Source organism: Dromiciops gliroides, chromosome 5 (assembly GCF_019393635.1).
Source record: "Dromiciops gliroides isolate mDroGli1 chromosome 5, mDroGli1.pri, whole genome shotgun sequence".
Classification (NCBI taxonomy): domain Eukaryota; kingdom Metazoa; phylum Chordata; class Mammalia; order Microbiotheria; family Microbiotheriidae; genus Dromiciops; species Dromiciops gliroides.
In genome coordinates this window covers 222127479-222143088 of record NC_057865.1, presented here as the reverse complement: position 1 = coordinate 222143088, position 15610 = coordinate 222127479, and positions in this window count along the sequence as shown.

Below are 15610 nucleotides of genomic sequence, written 5' to 3'. Positions count from 1 at the left end.
TATGTATATATATAGTGTGTATATATATGGCAATGAAGGTTAAGTGACTTATCCAGGATCACACAGCTAGTAAGTGTCAAAGTGTCTGGGCTGAACTTGAACTAAGGTCCTCCTGAATCCAAGGCCAGTGCTTTATCCTCTGCACCACCTAGCTGCCCCTCCCATTTAATTTCTCATACCAACCAGCCATGTATCGAGCCCACAATGGGAAAAGTCATGATGTGGACAGGATAACTGTATTTGTTTTACTGGGGATGGCTCTTGCAGGGGCAAGTGAGATATGTTATCAGAGTAAGTAATAGGTTGAAAAGAGCCATGGGCAAAGTTTTTTGTAGAGAATTGCACTGAAATGAAGATAATACACTTAAGTAAAATCTTCCCTGCCTTTATCTTCTCTTCTCCCCTCCCCACCCCAGAGAGAAGAGGAGACTACAACAGTTGAATATTCCTAGACCTCTGGAGTACCATCTTTTCTACCTAGGCTTCACTAGCCTCGATGATATTTCCAGGAATGGCTTGTGCTCTAATACAAGGCGTGCTAAAGGCATCTTGGGTTCCGGATTCTATTTCTCCCTATTTTCCCACCTTTCATTTTCCAACAAAACCCCTGATTCTGGACATACCTTGGTGCTAGCCAAAGTGCTAGTGGGAGAAAAGACCCTTGGGAGTTTATACTACGACACCGTACCCCGTAAACCAAATGGCCAGGAATTCGACTCCTGTGTGAATGATATGGACACGCCTACCCTTTTTAATGTGTTACGAAAAGAACTTGTCTACCCCTACTTCATCATCTTTTACAAACGTGTTATAGACCCAATTCTATTGACCTACTGACTTGGGAAGAAAGGGAATCGGGGGAGAACAGTGCTGGGTACCCACTTATACCTGACACAGACTGACCTCTCCTTTAGCCTCTTGGGGCATGGTTAGAGCCCCATACCTCATGTTCAGTGTGTTGCTACCTCTGGAGATACTCCATCAAGTTCCTCATTCTCTGCACACTCCTGTTTGCATCATGCTCAGTTGTATATCCCTTTTCTCTCTCATTTCCATTCACCTCCTGTCCTCTCCGCTGCTTCTCATCTACTCTAGTTCCCAGCCAGGGTCCAAGGAGGAGAACTGAATTAAGCAAAAGGCAGCTGGGAGTGGAAGGTCCTCCAATATTACTGTGATCTGGGATATTTTATGTCACTTGCCAACTTGAATTATTTTAACATTACAATAAATATTTCTGATGCTTCAGATTAATTCAAATCATCTTTTCTTTTTAAATTAACTTCACTCCTTACATCCTGGATTGCTGAAGGAGAGAAAAAGCCTTGGCATCTTCTCCAGTTCCTTAACAATCCCAACCCACCTCTACAATGAGCTGCTTTGAGAGATGTCCGAGCTTTTTCTTCCTAGGCTCCAAACTTGCTTGTGGAGTAATTCTACCAGGCCCTCTTTCACTACTGAAGGCAGGCCCAACTTCTCCTTGAAAGTGTACAGCAGGGGCAGCTGGGTAATACAATGGATAAAACACCAGCCCTGGATTCAGGAGGACCTGAGTTCAAATCTGGCCTCAGACACTTGACACTTACTAGCTGTGTGACCCTGGGCAAGTCACTTAACCCTCATTGCCCCGCCCCCCCCAAATTAGGAGAAATTAAAGAAATATGAAGTATAGAGGGGTTTCATTTGGTTTTAGGGGAGAGTATTTCCATATGAGTAAAATCATGGATCCTTGAAGAAATGATAATAATAGCTGACTCTGATAGTGTCTCAGGTGAGCCTCCCAATAATCAATAGGTTGTACTAAAACCCAGTATTGTTTTTCCTCTTGTCTACTTGACAAATGAGGAAATATAGGCTTAGAGAGCTAAGGTGACTTATCCATGATTACACAGCCAGTAGGAGGTATGGGCAGTTTTCAAACCCAAGACTTAGTCTAAATCTAATAAAACTTCTGCTTTAAGCTTCTGTGGAAGAAGTTTGGGAGAGGAGCAGACAAAGAAAAGACTTAAGGCAGGTAAGGAGAAAGAAATATTGTAGATGACAAAGAGGGGTTTGGACAAGTAAAGTGGGTGAGAGGTTGACTTTGGGGAGGAGAAATTGGTCTAAATTTGGGAGAAATGGAGGAAATTTGAAGAAGAGTTTTCAGGTCCAATAATTGGAGCAGATTCTACTTCTATAGAAGTAGAGATCTACACAAGTAGAGAAGAATCTATAGAAGTAGAGATCTATAGAAGTGGGGGAAAGATCTAGGAGAAATAAGGAAGATTTAAAAGGATGAAGGAGGATACATCAGCATTAAGGAAAAGATTCTGAAAAGATAGACTCAAGTACCAACAGTTTTTCTGGAAAAGATCCAGGAATTTTAGTGGACTGGAAGCTCAACATAAGTCAGCAATGAGTTGATTGTTCAGAACCCAAAAGTGACTGAGATGTAACAACAAAGGGCATCAACCAAACTTGAAAATAAAGACAAACACAAAAAGTCCCAGTTCTCACCTAGACCAAGAGCTGAAATCATTATAGGGTGTTCTAGATAGAGAGCTAGAAGGGACTTTAGAGGCCATGTAGTCCAACCCCCTCCTCATTTCGCAGATGAGGAAAGCAAGAACCTGAGAGGAAACTGACTTACCCAGGGCCATGCATATGGTTGAAGCATTTGAGGAAGGGTTCAAACTCAGCCCTTTTCAATCCACCAGTTTGCATCTCATATCTTTCAGTTTCCTGCCCAAGATTTCCTAGTCCCCAAGGACACCTTTCAAGTTTCTTTTGGAGGTGTCATCAAAAAGACACAGTGGTCAGTAGATTAGATGAGTCATGCATGGCAGACTCTCCATGACATTCTGGAATAGATACTTCCTATAAGAAGACATCACTGCGGGGCAGCTAGGTGGCGCAGTGGATAGAGCACCAGCCCTGGATTCAGACACTTGACACTTACTAGCTGTGTGACCCTGGGCAAGTCATTTAACCCCAATTGCCTCATTTAAAAAGAAAAAAAAGAAATCATTGCTTTGGAGGGGCCATGCCAAGTTACAATATCTTTCAGGCTTATTATTGGCAGGTGAGTCACTCTTCTAAGGTTTGGGTTTTTTGATAAGTTGGTGACCTCTATTGTCCAATAGTGTTTAGTTATTTTTTAAAGATCTCCCTTATGTTGTTTGTTGTTGGGTGTCACCATTTCAGAGATTGTTTAAAATGTGTTACTATCGTTTTCCCAAAATTGTGTTTAAAGTGAAAGGATCAACCCTCATGCTCATAACTTTAGAGGACAGAATGAGAATCAGTGGATGAAAGCTATTGAGAAACAAATTTCAGCTCAACCTCAGGGAGAATTACTAATCATCAGAGAGAGATGGCCAAATTGGAATAAGTTCCTCTAAAAAAAACCTCCACATCTCAGAGTTGGAAAGCTCATATGGTCTGACTGATACCTACTCGAGGCATGGCTCCCCTCTACAATCTCATCCAACTTCAACTCAAACACTTACAGTGAAGGGGAATCTATTGTATGTCCAGGCAGCACATTAGAATTTGGGTCACCTCCACAAGTTAGGAATGTCTCTGTCTCTGTCTCTTTGTCTCTCTCTGTCTTTCTTTCTCTGTGTCTGTCTGTCTCTGTCTGTCTGTCTCTCTCAAGGATACCTGATTAAACAGCTAGGTAGCACAGTGGATAGAGTACTTTCCCTGGAGTCAGGAGGACCTGAGTTCAAATGTGACTTCAGACACTTGACACTTACTAGCTGTGTGACCCTAGGCAAGTCTCTTAATCCTGATTGCCTCAAATGAAAGAAGGTAATAAATGAATGAATGAAAGACACCCTCCTCATCTTAAGTAGACAGCAAGTAGTGATCTGCCTCTGAATGAATTCTACAGACTCCTGGAACCTCTCCAGCTCTTCTGTCTAGGACCAACCAGAGAAAGTCCAATTCTTTTTCTGTTAATGCTTCCCATATTTGAAGTATGATCCTGGGCCTCCACTGCACCCCCCCACACACACATCCCCACCCCCACCCCTGATTGTTCTCTTTTCAGACTAAACTTTCCTAAAATCCCTTTAACTTTTTGTTGTAGAGCATGTTTCTCAATTGAGCATATTACTCAAAAGGCGACCTCAGCCTACTTGGGAGCTGCGGTGAGTATCCCTCAGGCCTCCAGAAGACCTATGGCAGGTGCCCCTCAGCCTGCCAGGAGAGTCACAGTAGGTGTGCCTCAGCCCTCCTGGGGCCCTCCTCAGCTTTCTTTGGGAGCCATGGTGGGCACCCCTTTGCTCTCACAGCACACTTCCTCAGCCTGCCTGGGGGGCTGTGGCACACACCTCTCAGCCCTTCTAGGGTACCCCTCAGCTTGCCTGGGGAGCCATGGTAGGCCAGGCTAAGGGAGGATCAGAAATCTATGGGGAAGGCATTTCCAGATTTGCTGTACATGCCAGAACAGGCATGGGTGAGCTCAGCATTGGGCCATTTCTGATTCAACAGTCAAGGCTGAGCCATCTCTCAGGGGCAAGGCCCAGAATGGGTCATCTATAAAACAGAAAAAAGGAAGGTGCCATATGCACAGGAGAAAGCAGCCCCAAATAAGTGAAACAACGATTGCACTAGCCCTTCTTCAGGCACTGGAGGAGGCCCAGATCCAGAATGCAGGATCATCTAAGGAAGAGAAAGGTGAGGTGGCCAAACCTAAGCTTTCCCAGGAGAGCAGGAAAATGATGGGCCCACATCAAGAGGGTCTCCAGGACAGGGAAACCATCACTAAAAGAAGGTAATCAGAGCTTGAGGACAGTGCTGCAAATATGTGAAGAGACACCCAAGGTCTCCCCCATTTTTATTCCCCAATCATGAGACTTGGGCAGAAAGGAGCTGGAGTAAACATGATGTCAGAATGAAAACAGGATGTCTCAAAGCAGGGAAAAGTCAATATGTGTGTGATAAATTCCTGGTGGGGTCATGCCCAAGGGTTCTAGCTTGCCCCCACTATCACACCTTGCCACCCTTCCACTGGCAATTTTGTCATAAAAATCATGACTCATGGTTCAGTGACTCCATTGGAACCCCAATACACTTGGCGATGATTCATACCAATCCCAATCATAAAGTTGCTACATTTGAAGAGGCTGGAGTGCAATTTGAGGGATCGTCTCTCTCATGGGGTGAGGGACTGTGAGGCAAATCTAGGCCAGGGGATGGTTGGATGTTCATCCAGTGGCTTATGGAGGAAACAATCAGTTTCTTCTGTAAAATAGACTTCAGTTTCTTCTGTAAAATGAGAGGAAATTGCTAAATGATCCCTAGGGTCCCTAACCTTCTTAGAATTCATAGAAGGGAGAGACCATGTTGGACTGAAAGAGAAACTTAGGGGCAGCTAGGTGGCGCAGTGGATAGAGCACTGGCCCTGGGTTCAGGAGGACCTGAGTTCAAATCCGGCCTCAGACACTTGACACTTACTAGTTGTGTGACCCTGGGCAAGTCACTTAACCCCAATTGCCTCACCACCACCACCACCCCCCAAAAAAAGAAGGAGAAACTTGAGCTGGGCTTTAAAGGCTAGCTTAGAAATTAAACTAAGAGGAGAAATCCAGGTAAGAGAGAGAGAGGAAAGGGAGTTGTATGTTTACTGACAGTGAATAGACCAATATGACCTGAGTTGAAGAATCAATCAGGGCAAGTAGTGGGAGATAAAAGCTAGAAAAGTAGCTTAATAGAAGGCTGAGGAGATGACATCTTATTCTATGGGTAATGGCTGTAGCTAGGTGGCACAGGCTTAGGGTCAAGAAGACCTGAATTCAAATTTGATCTCAGGCACTTATTAGCTGTGTTACCCTGGGCAAGTCACTTACCATGTTTACCTCAGTTGCTCATCTGTAAAGTGAGCTGGAGAAGGACATGGCAAACTATTCCACTATCTTTGCCAAGAGAACTCCAAATGGAATCACAAAGAGTCAGACACAACTAAGACAAATCGACAACAATTTCTAGAAACAATGTTTTGTAACTGTATACGTACGGCTGCTCCTCGTGGTGTCTTGGTATGCCTCCCAAGAATCTTAGCCATTCTTTAATTGTCTTAAATGGAATTTCTCTTTCTATCTCTTCCTGCCCAGTGTTGTTGGTAATATACAGACATGCTGATGATTTACATGGATTTAGTTTATATCCTGTAACGTTGGTGAAGTGACTTTGTTTCAGTTTTTTAGTTGACTCTCTAAGGTTCTCTAAGTGTGTTATTATATCAACTAGAAAAGGTGATCATTTTGTTTCTTCTTTAGCTTCTCTTATTTCCTTGGTTTCTTTTTCTTGTTTCCTAACTCTAGCTAGCACTTCTAGCAGTATATTGAATAGTAGGAACAATGAACAGCCTTACATAACTCAGAATCTTATTGGAAAGGCTACTACTTTACTCACATTACATATACTTCTGGCTCTTGGTTTTAGATAGCTACTTCTACTGACTTTAAGGAAAGGTCCTATGTTGTACACACAGACACATTTTCATTTTGGATATTCTTTCAGGAGATGATCAATAGATTCTATTTTCACTTTGCTTTCTTCCTCTAATATCTGGACAGTTTTCTCCATGATCTCTTGAAATATGATATCCTGGCTGTTTCTTTGGTCATGATTTTCAGGTAATCTAATGATTCTTAAATTATTAAATAAATGATTCTTAAATTCTTAAATCTGTCTGATATGTTTTCAAGATCTAGTTTTTTTGTTATGAAATAACATTTTCTTCTTTATCAATCTTTTAACTTTGTTTCAATATTTATAATTTTCTCATGTTTTTAACTACTGTTTAATCCATTCTTATTTTCAAAGAGTCTGTTTCATGGGCCAGGTAAGGTACCTCTTGTGCTAAGCTGTTAATTCTCTTTTCAAGTCTTTCCTCCATAGCTCTTATTTCTTTTCCAATTCTTTCCTCTAAAATATCATTTTTTAAAAATTGGGGGTGGGGGACAATGAGGGTTAAATGACTTGCCCCGGGTCACACAGCTACTAAGTATCAAGTGTCTGAGGCCCCATTTGAACTCAGGTCCTCCTGAATCCAGGGCTGGTGCTTTATCCACTGTACCACCTAGCTGCCCTCGATATCATTTAAAATTAAAACAAAAAATAATTCTTGCTTTATTTCTCCTAGGAATGCTAATTGATCTTGTAGTCAACCAATGTTTTTCTTTCAGGCTTTGCTTGTAGGTATTTAGGAGTTATTCTCTTTTAGGTTTATGTCTTGGGCTTCTCTAGCCTTCTTTGTTTTCTTTTACTTTTTCTTTTTTCCAGAGCTACTTCTAGGATTAGGACTTTGTGTTAGAACAGACTCTCTGGGGGCAGCTAGGTAGCACAGTGTGATAGAGCACTGGCCCTGGATTCAGGAGGACCTGAGTTCAAATCCAGCCTCAGACACTTGACACTTACTAGCTGTGTGACCCTGGGCAAGTCACTTAACCCTCATTGCCCCACAAAAAAAAAAAAAAGAACAGACTCTTCATACTTCTGATAGTATTGTCATGGCCATGTATGATCCAGTCCTACATCTATTTTCTCTTGGTACTGAGTGCTTTTTTTTCTTTAAATATCATAGGATTGCTTAAGTTCAGGGAGCTTCAATCTTTTAGCAGGCACTTGGCCATCAAAACAAAGGCATGGTCTGATCACTGCCCTCTTGGGAATCCCACAGTCTATATTCCAGATTATGTCTTAGGCTAATAGCTACAAATTTGCTCCTGGTTGGCACTCCAGTAGATAATAGTTGGTTACAGTCCTCATTAGCTAAGTGAAAGGCTCATCAAGTTCAAAGTAATACAGCCCTCTGAGCTGACTCTGTTCTCTGTCCTGGGGCTCAGTCCTCAGTCCATTCTGGGCAAATCTATACTGTTCTCTGTTGGGAGTCTGGGGGTCAAGTTCAAGATCATGGAACCTCTAAGAGACTGAACATTGCTGGACTGCACCACGGAATGAGTAAGAAATCCCAACCTACCCTTGTTCTACAATTGCTGCCCAGGTCACTTGTGGACCAAATTTGTGATCTTGGGGGTGGGGGGCAGCTAGATGGTGCAATAGATAGAGCACTGGCCCTGGAGTCAGGAGGACCTGAGTTCAAATCCAGCCTCAGACACTTGACACCTACTAGCTGTGTGACCCTGGGCAAATCACAACCCCAATTGCCTCACCACCACCCCCCCAAAAAAAACCCCAAAGAAACAAAAAACCAAAACAAAACAAATTTGTGACCTTGGGCTAGAAAGATGCCATGGTGTGGTTTCTCATTAAATTTCTTGATCCCTATTCAGTCTGGTGGTCTCATCAGAACTTTGTTGAAGTATTTGTGGGGAATTTGGGTTATACTGCTTCCTCCTACTCTACCATCTTACTGGCCTCCTGAATCATATCTTTTTTTTTCTTTTTTGAAGGGCAATGAGGGTTAAGTGACTTGCCCAGGGTCACACAGCTAGTGTCAAATGTCTGATACTGGATTTGAACTCAGGTCCTCCTGAAAACAGGGCTGGTGCTTTATCGACTGCGCCACCTAGCTGCCCCCCTGAATCATATCTTTTGATAAATTAGTTCTCTGGGAATCCCTCAGCTTTATTCTAACTCACAATTTCTCTGTAGCTTTACCCACATTTTCATTTTTCCTTACTCTTGTCTCAGAGGGAATGTGTCCTTCATTCTTTTGGAGAGTAATCCCTCCATTTGTACTCTGGCTCCATTCTTTCTTAACACACGTAAGACATTGTTTCATAACTTTAGATTATTCTTATATTTATCTTCAGTCTCTCCCCACCTACAGATCTGCTCAGGTGTCTGCTGATTCCTCCCTCTTCTCTGATGAAACATGCTTTCCCTACCAAATTTTCCTTGCCTCTCACTTAATCTTTCATATAATTTTTCCTCTGTCATTTTCTGGTCAAATTTCTTCAAGGGATTAATTACATTTATTGGTCTATTTCCTTAAAACTTACCCACTCCTTGGGGCAGCTAGGTGGCTGTGGATAAAGCACCGACCCTGGATTCAGAAGGACCTGAGTTCAAATCCAGCTTCAGACACTTGACACTTACTAGCTGTGTGACCCTGGGCAAGTCACTTACTCCCCATTGTCCCCCCACACACAAAAAAAATCCAAAACCAAACAACTTTACCCACTCCTACAATCTGGTTTTCATTCTACTTACAGCCATAAAATTCCTTTCTCAAAAGTTACCAATTGAGCTGATTATCTAATTCAATGATTCAATTATTTAATGCCTCATCTTCCCTGACTGTTCTGTAGTTTTTTGTTGTAGTTGTTTTTCATATGGCTGAATCTGTTTACCTACCTCTTTGTAGAAAACCAGAAGTTCCACCTACTCTGAACAGGGAAATATGGTAACTTCATGTCTTAGAGTGTACCTTGTAGTCATAGGATCCAAGATTTAGGGCTGGAAGAGACCAGAACTGGACCTAGTGCAACTCCCTTATTTCAGATGAGGAAACTGATGCCTAGAAAAGTCAAATGCTTTGTCTAAAGTCACAGAGCTAATTGGTAACAGGACTAGAATATAGAATGTCTGCTTTCTGAAGTTCAGTGTCCTCTCTCTTGTACTACACTGAACAAGAACTTATTTCCATACCATCAGAGAACCCCTCATTCTGCCAAAAAGAAGCCCCAACCTAAACTCTTCCCAAGAGCTCTTTAATCCATTTTCATTTCTGGGAATTCCATACTCTTCTAATTCCCATTTTGGAGACTTTATTTTATTTTTAAATTTTATTTTATTTTTTGGGGGGAGGCAATTGGGGTTAAGTGACTTGCCCAGAGTCACACAGCTAGTAAGTGTTAAGTGCCTGAGGCAGGATTTGAACTCAGGTCCTCCTGAATCCAGGGCCATTGCTCTATCCACTGCACCACCTAGCTGCCCCTTGGAGACTTTAAACAATGGAGGGTGGGAAGGTATGAGATTTGCAAGGGGGTAAAATGGTGATAGAAAACCCATTTCTAAGGACTGCCTACATCAATATTTCTGTGTGTATACACAGAACACACATAGAATACATACATGTGTGTCTGTATATTTCCACTCTGCTCCCCCCACCAGAGATGGTAAAAATCTTCCACTTGGACATAAAATTAAAGAATTTCCAGAATTTTTCTCGCTACATTATTGCTCAGAAGCTCTTCTTTCAAAAAGAGAGCTTATTTTCCTTTATCTAATGTCATTCACTGGGTTTGGTTTTTCCACAGCCAGGTGAGGGCCAGCAGGATTTAGATAGGGGAGGAGGAATGCAGTCTGGAAGGAATAAAGTAGTAGAGCTAGACTGCTGGATAACTCCTTGATCTCCTATGGATGTCCTCTACTCAGTGGATGAAAAAGTAAGTAGTCTTGCCTTAAATTCTTTGAAATATCCTATTAGCCCATTATTTTGTCCAGGTGAAACTGGGATGATGGTCCCTCTCTAAGCTTAAGGAGTATGGCTGAAATATAACTATGCCTGTCATTAAGCGGACTCTGTGTTAAATAGTGAGATGGATGTCAAGACCAGAATTTAGTCAACAGATATTTAGCACTTACTAGGGATATATCCCCCTATAGCTTCATCATGGCTTATAAAAACTCCTGCCTCTCAAAAAATTATTGATAGTTTTTTGGTTTGGTTGTTTTTTTACATTACTTTTGTTTCTGAACGTATCCCTCCCCACTCTACTACCCAGTGAGACATCACTTGTTTGTACTTCAGTTTTGAAGAGGATCAATGACATCAAAAGGGATGTGTTGACTTGCACATGAATTGGACAAAAGTTAAGATGACTATTATGGGCAGGGATGCAGTGGGTGACTTTGGCATCTTTGATGTCTGAACAAGCTCTTCAGTACCTGCTTTTGTGGCCATTGGAACAAATTGTTCTCATGAAACCTGTCAGTTACTCTCAACCTCGTTTGACTCTTCTGCTAAGATAGTGTACTAGGAAGTGGCCACTGCCTGTGCTATAACTTCTTGGAGCCACAGGTAAGAGGTGGGTGAAGGTGGACATCAAAGGTGGAAGAGCAATTCAGGAGGACCTGAGTTCAAATCCAGCCTCAGACACTTGACACTTACTAGCTGTGTGACCCTGAGCAAGTCACTTAACCCCAATTGCCTCATTCCGCCCCCCAAATAATAATATCTCCCTTTATATCTAGGACATATATCTATTTTGACCTTATCTTGGTAAATAGTGTAAGGTATACCCAATTTCTATACCTAATTTTCTATACCCAATTTCTGCCAAACTGCTTTCCAGATTTCCCAACAGTTTTTACCAAATGATAAATTCTTACCCCCAAAACTTGCCTTTATAATTGTCAAACACTACTTACTATGTTCATTGGCTGCTATAAATTGTATATGTACTTTGCTCCACTGATCTACCTTTTGGGGGGGGGGCAATGAGGGTTAAGTGACTTGGCCAGGGTCACACAGCTAATAAGTATCAAGTGTCTAAGGTCGGATTTGAACTTAGGTCCTTCTGAATCCAGGGCCAGTGCTTTATCCACTGGGCCACCTAGCTGCTCCCTACCTTTCTATTTCTTAGCCAGTACCAGATAGCTTTGATAATTAATGCCTTATAATACAGTTTAAGATCTGGTACTGCTAAACCTCCTTCCTTTACATTTTTTCCATTAGTTTCTTTGATATTCTTGACTTTTTTTCTTCCAAATGAATTTTTAAATTATGTTTTCTAGTTCAGTAAGGAAATTTTTGGTAATTTAATTGGTATGGCATTGAATATATAGATTAATTTTGGTCAAATTGTCATCTTAATGATATTGGCCCTGCCTACACACAAACAATGAATATTTCTCCCTTTGTTTAAATCTGGTTTTATTTGTGCACAAATTTTTTAATGATTTTGTTGGTTGCCGGGTTTGTCTTGGTAAGTGTATTCCCAGGTGTTTTATACTGTCTAAAGTTATTTTAAATGGGTTATCTCTAGCTATTTCTTCCTGTAGGGTCCTGTTGATGTTGATTAGGAATGCTAATGATTTATGTGGGTTTACTTTATAGCCTACTATTTTGCTGAAATTATTAATTATTTCAATTAACTTTTTAGTTGATACAACTAACTTCTTTGGGAGATGTTGAACCTTTTTCTTCTCAGGCTCCAAACCTGCCTTATGGGAAATTCTACCAGGCCCTCCTCTGCTGCTAAAGACTGGAACAACTTCTCCTTTAAAGAGTACAGTAGATGCTGTTATATTTATCATGTCAGGGCACACAATTGCATAGCTTCCTACTCTGTGCCTGGCACAGTGCCTATGTAGCATAGACAGAGGTGTTTGCCACACCTCAGGGTGCTGGTTGTCACTTTAGAGGGAAGAGGGTGGTTCATTCACTCAAATTTCTTGAGTGCCTCTTAAACTCCTCTGGGTCCCTGCCAGAGTAATCTTTCTCTTATGTTGATCTGCTCATGATCTTTCCATCCAAAAATCTTAAGTAGTTGTTCATTGCCCGTCTGGTAAAGTTCCAAATTCACTGCTTGGCCTTTGCTGCTGTCCAAAATCTGGCTCTGCCGCCCCTTGTCAGCCTGATCTCTTGTTATTCCCCTGAAGGAATCCTGTGCTTAAGCCAAACCAGAAAAAATATGGCTTGAGATCACACACGTGGCATTTCCCTGTCTCCGCACATCAGTTCAGGCTTGGAGGTGTTTGCATTCTCCTTCCTTGACTCTCTATTCCTTCCTTGGAAAATTCCATGATGGAAATGATATCTTCTTTTTTTTATTTTTTAGTGAGGCAATTGGGGTTAAGTGACTTGCCCATGATCACACAGCTAGTAAGTGTTAAGTGTCTGAGGCCGGATTTGAACTCAGTACTCCTGACTCCAGGGCCAGTGCTCTATCCACTGCGCCACCTAGCTGCCCCGAAATGATATCTTCTAAGGAGCAGCCTAACTCAGTTTGGGGAGATGCATCAGTAGAGAGTTGACCACCAGTTGACAACTTTTTTTTGGTTTGACCAGAGCAAAGGAATAAACAGTGTCCTCAAGCATGGAGTGGTTTCATTTGGTTTTTGTGGAGGGAGTTCCCACATGGATGAAATCATGGATCCTTGAAGTAGTAGTAGTAGTAGTAGTAGTAGTAGTAGTAGTAGTAGTAGTAATAATAATAATAATAATAATTATTAATAATAATAATAGTTGACACTAATAGAGCACCTCTGGTGAGTTTCCCAATAACCATTGGAACCCCATTGACAGATGAGAAAATATAAACAGGGATGGGGGAAGGAGGTGGATGTTGGTGACTTACCCATGATCACACAGCTAGTAGGTGGTATGGGCAGTTTTCAAACCCAAGTATTTCTAATTCCAGATCTAATAAACTTTCTACTTTGAGCTTCTGTGGGAGAAGGGTATAAGAGAGGAGCAGGAGAAGAGAGAAGGACTTAAGCCAGAGAAGGAGAAGAAAATGTTGTAGATGATAAGGAGGGTTTTGGATGAGTAAAATAGGTGAAAGGTTCTCTTTGGGAAGAAGAAATTGGTCAAAATAGAGGAGGAGAAATTACAAAGGAAAATAACCTCCAGACTCAGCCATTGATGCAGATTCTGTTTCTAGATGGAAGGAGAAAGATGTAGGAAAATTAAGGAAGATGTAAAAGGATTAAGGAAGCTTAAAGGGGGCATGAAGGAATTGAATCTGAAAAGATACACTCAAGCATCAGCAGCTGTTCTGAAAAAGAACAATCTGATATGGCATCTCAGCAAGCTAATACAGCAGCATTTAAGAGAGGCGCAGCTTCCTGTAATAGGGAAGTGATAGTACTGCTATATGCTCTCCTTATCAGAACCCTTGTCAGACCACATGGGAAGTACTGAGCTTAATGGTGGATGTCATGGTTTAAGAAGGCTGATAATAAGTTGGAGACTGTCCTTAGGAGGAGAAGCAAGAAGGTAAAGGTTTTTGAGTCTGTCCTATAAAGAAACTGAGTGAGTTGAAGGCCCGAGCCTCTGAATTTCTGATTTGTGTGCATTTGCCATCAATTGCCTGGCCCAGACCTACCATGTTACTACTTCCCAACCTTCTTCATGCCCTGCCATTGCACATGTACCCAGTCCCATGTCCTGCTTTCCACCTTTAGCTCTGAGAACAGGAGTCAAATTGACATGACCATTGCTAGAAAGGACATGCCAACCACCTAAACCCCACTCACCATCCCTTTAACTTCCCCAACCAAAATGTCCCTCCCTGACCACCACCCCTCTATGGGTTCTTGTCAGTTTCTGGGGTAATAGGTACTGGAAATCAAGAAATATCTTTTTTTGGGGGGGGGAACCATCTTTCACCACTTGTATGTGGCACTGGAGAGGTCTCTTTTCCACCATTCAAAGTTTGCACATTGTCTATCCTTTGCCACCTCTAAATGATCTCTCTGAAGTGTATCTCTCAATTACATAATTCCCATAGTCATGGGCTCAGAGGTCTCTCAGCCTATCAGAAATCTCATCTTCTTACATTTGCATAGCATCCCAACACTGTCTTTCAGGGAACTGACCAACCCCATGCCTACATACTAGTGTTTTACATAATTAAGAGCTGAAGTGTAAATGGAGAATGATACAAATAAAATAACTAAAATATCCATATCAGCAGCTAGGTGGCGCAGTCTGGAATCAGGAACAGGAAGTTAAAGTCAATTTCAGATACTTAGCACCTATGTAACTCTGGGCAAGTCACTTAACTCTCTTTGCCTCCCTTTCCTCAACTATAAAATGGGGATAATAACACCTACCTCACAGGGTTGTTGCGAGGATCAAAAAAAATGATATCTGAAAAATGCTTAGCACAGAACCATAGTAGGTGCTATATAAATGCTTCTTCCCTCCCCTTCTTCCTCTTTGACCCTGAGGACTAGCACCTCTTGTGAGAGGACTTATAGAGTCTTTTTCAGGACTGCTCACCCACCTTTGGTGTCTACCCGTTACCCAGTTCTGACCTGTGGCTCCAAGAAGTTGTAGCATGAACAGTGGCCGCACCCTGGTAAACCATTTTGGCAGATGGGCTAAACCAGGTTGAGGGTAGCCAACAGGCTTTGAACCCATTGGTGAGTTAAGGGGATGCCTGCCCCAAGCATGTGAAGACTTTTCCCAGTGGGAATGGGCGAATGAGAACAATTTGTTCCAACAGCCATGAAGGTGGCTCAGCCCTTGGGTGACCAAGAAGGCCAGTAGGTTTACTGAAACAGATTTATCACCCTAACTGCAAGAAGCTGTTACAATGGGGCAGCTAGGTGGTGCGGTGGATAAAGCACTGGCCCTGGCTTCAGAAGGACCTGAGTTCAAATCCAGCCTCAGACACTTGACACTTACTAGCTGTGTGACCCTAGGCAAGTCACTTAACCCCCATTGCCCCGCCAAAAAAAAAAAAGAAGCTATTACAGTCACTTTGGGGGTCTTTAGGGTGGGGCATCAATGGCCACAGAAATGTAGAGGGATAAAACGGAGTCTTAGGGTAAGGGAGGCATAGGCAGCAGATTTTTAGGTTTTCTACCTGGGATTTAGCATTGCACAAAAATAAGCGTTTGTACACTGAAGAAGATCTTTGATGAAGCTTAGCTTTTCCATCATCACAACCTCACCTGAGCCTTCAGGACAGGGGCATATTCC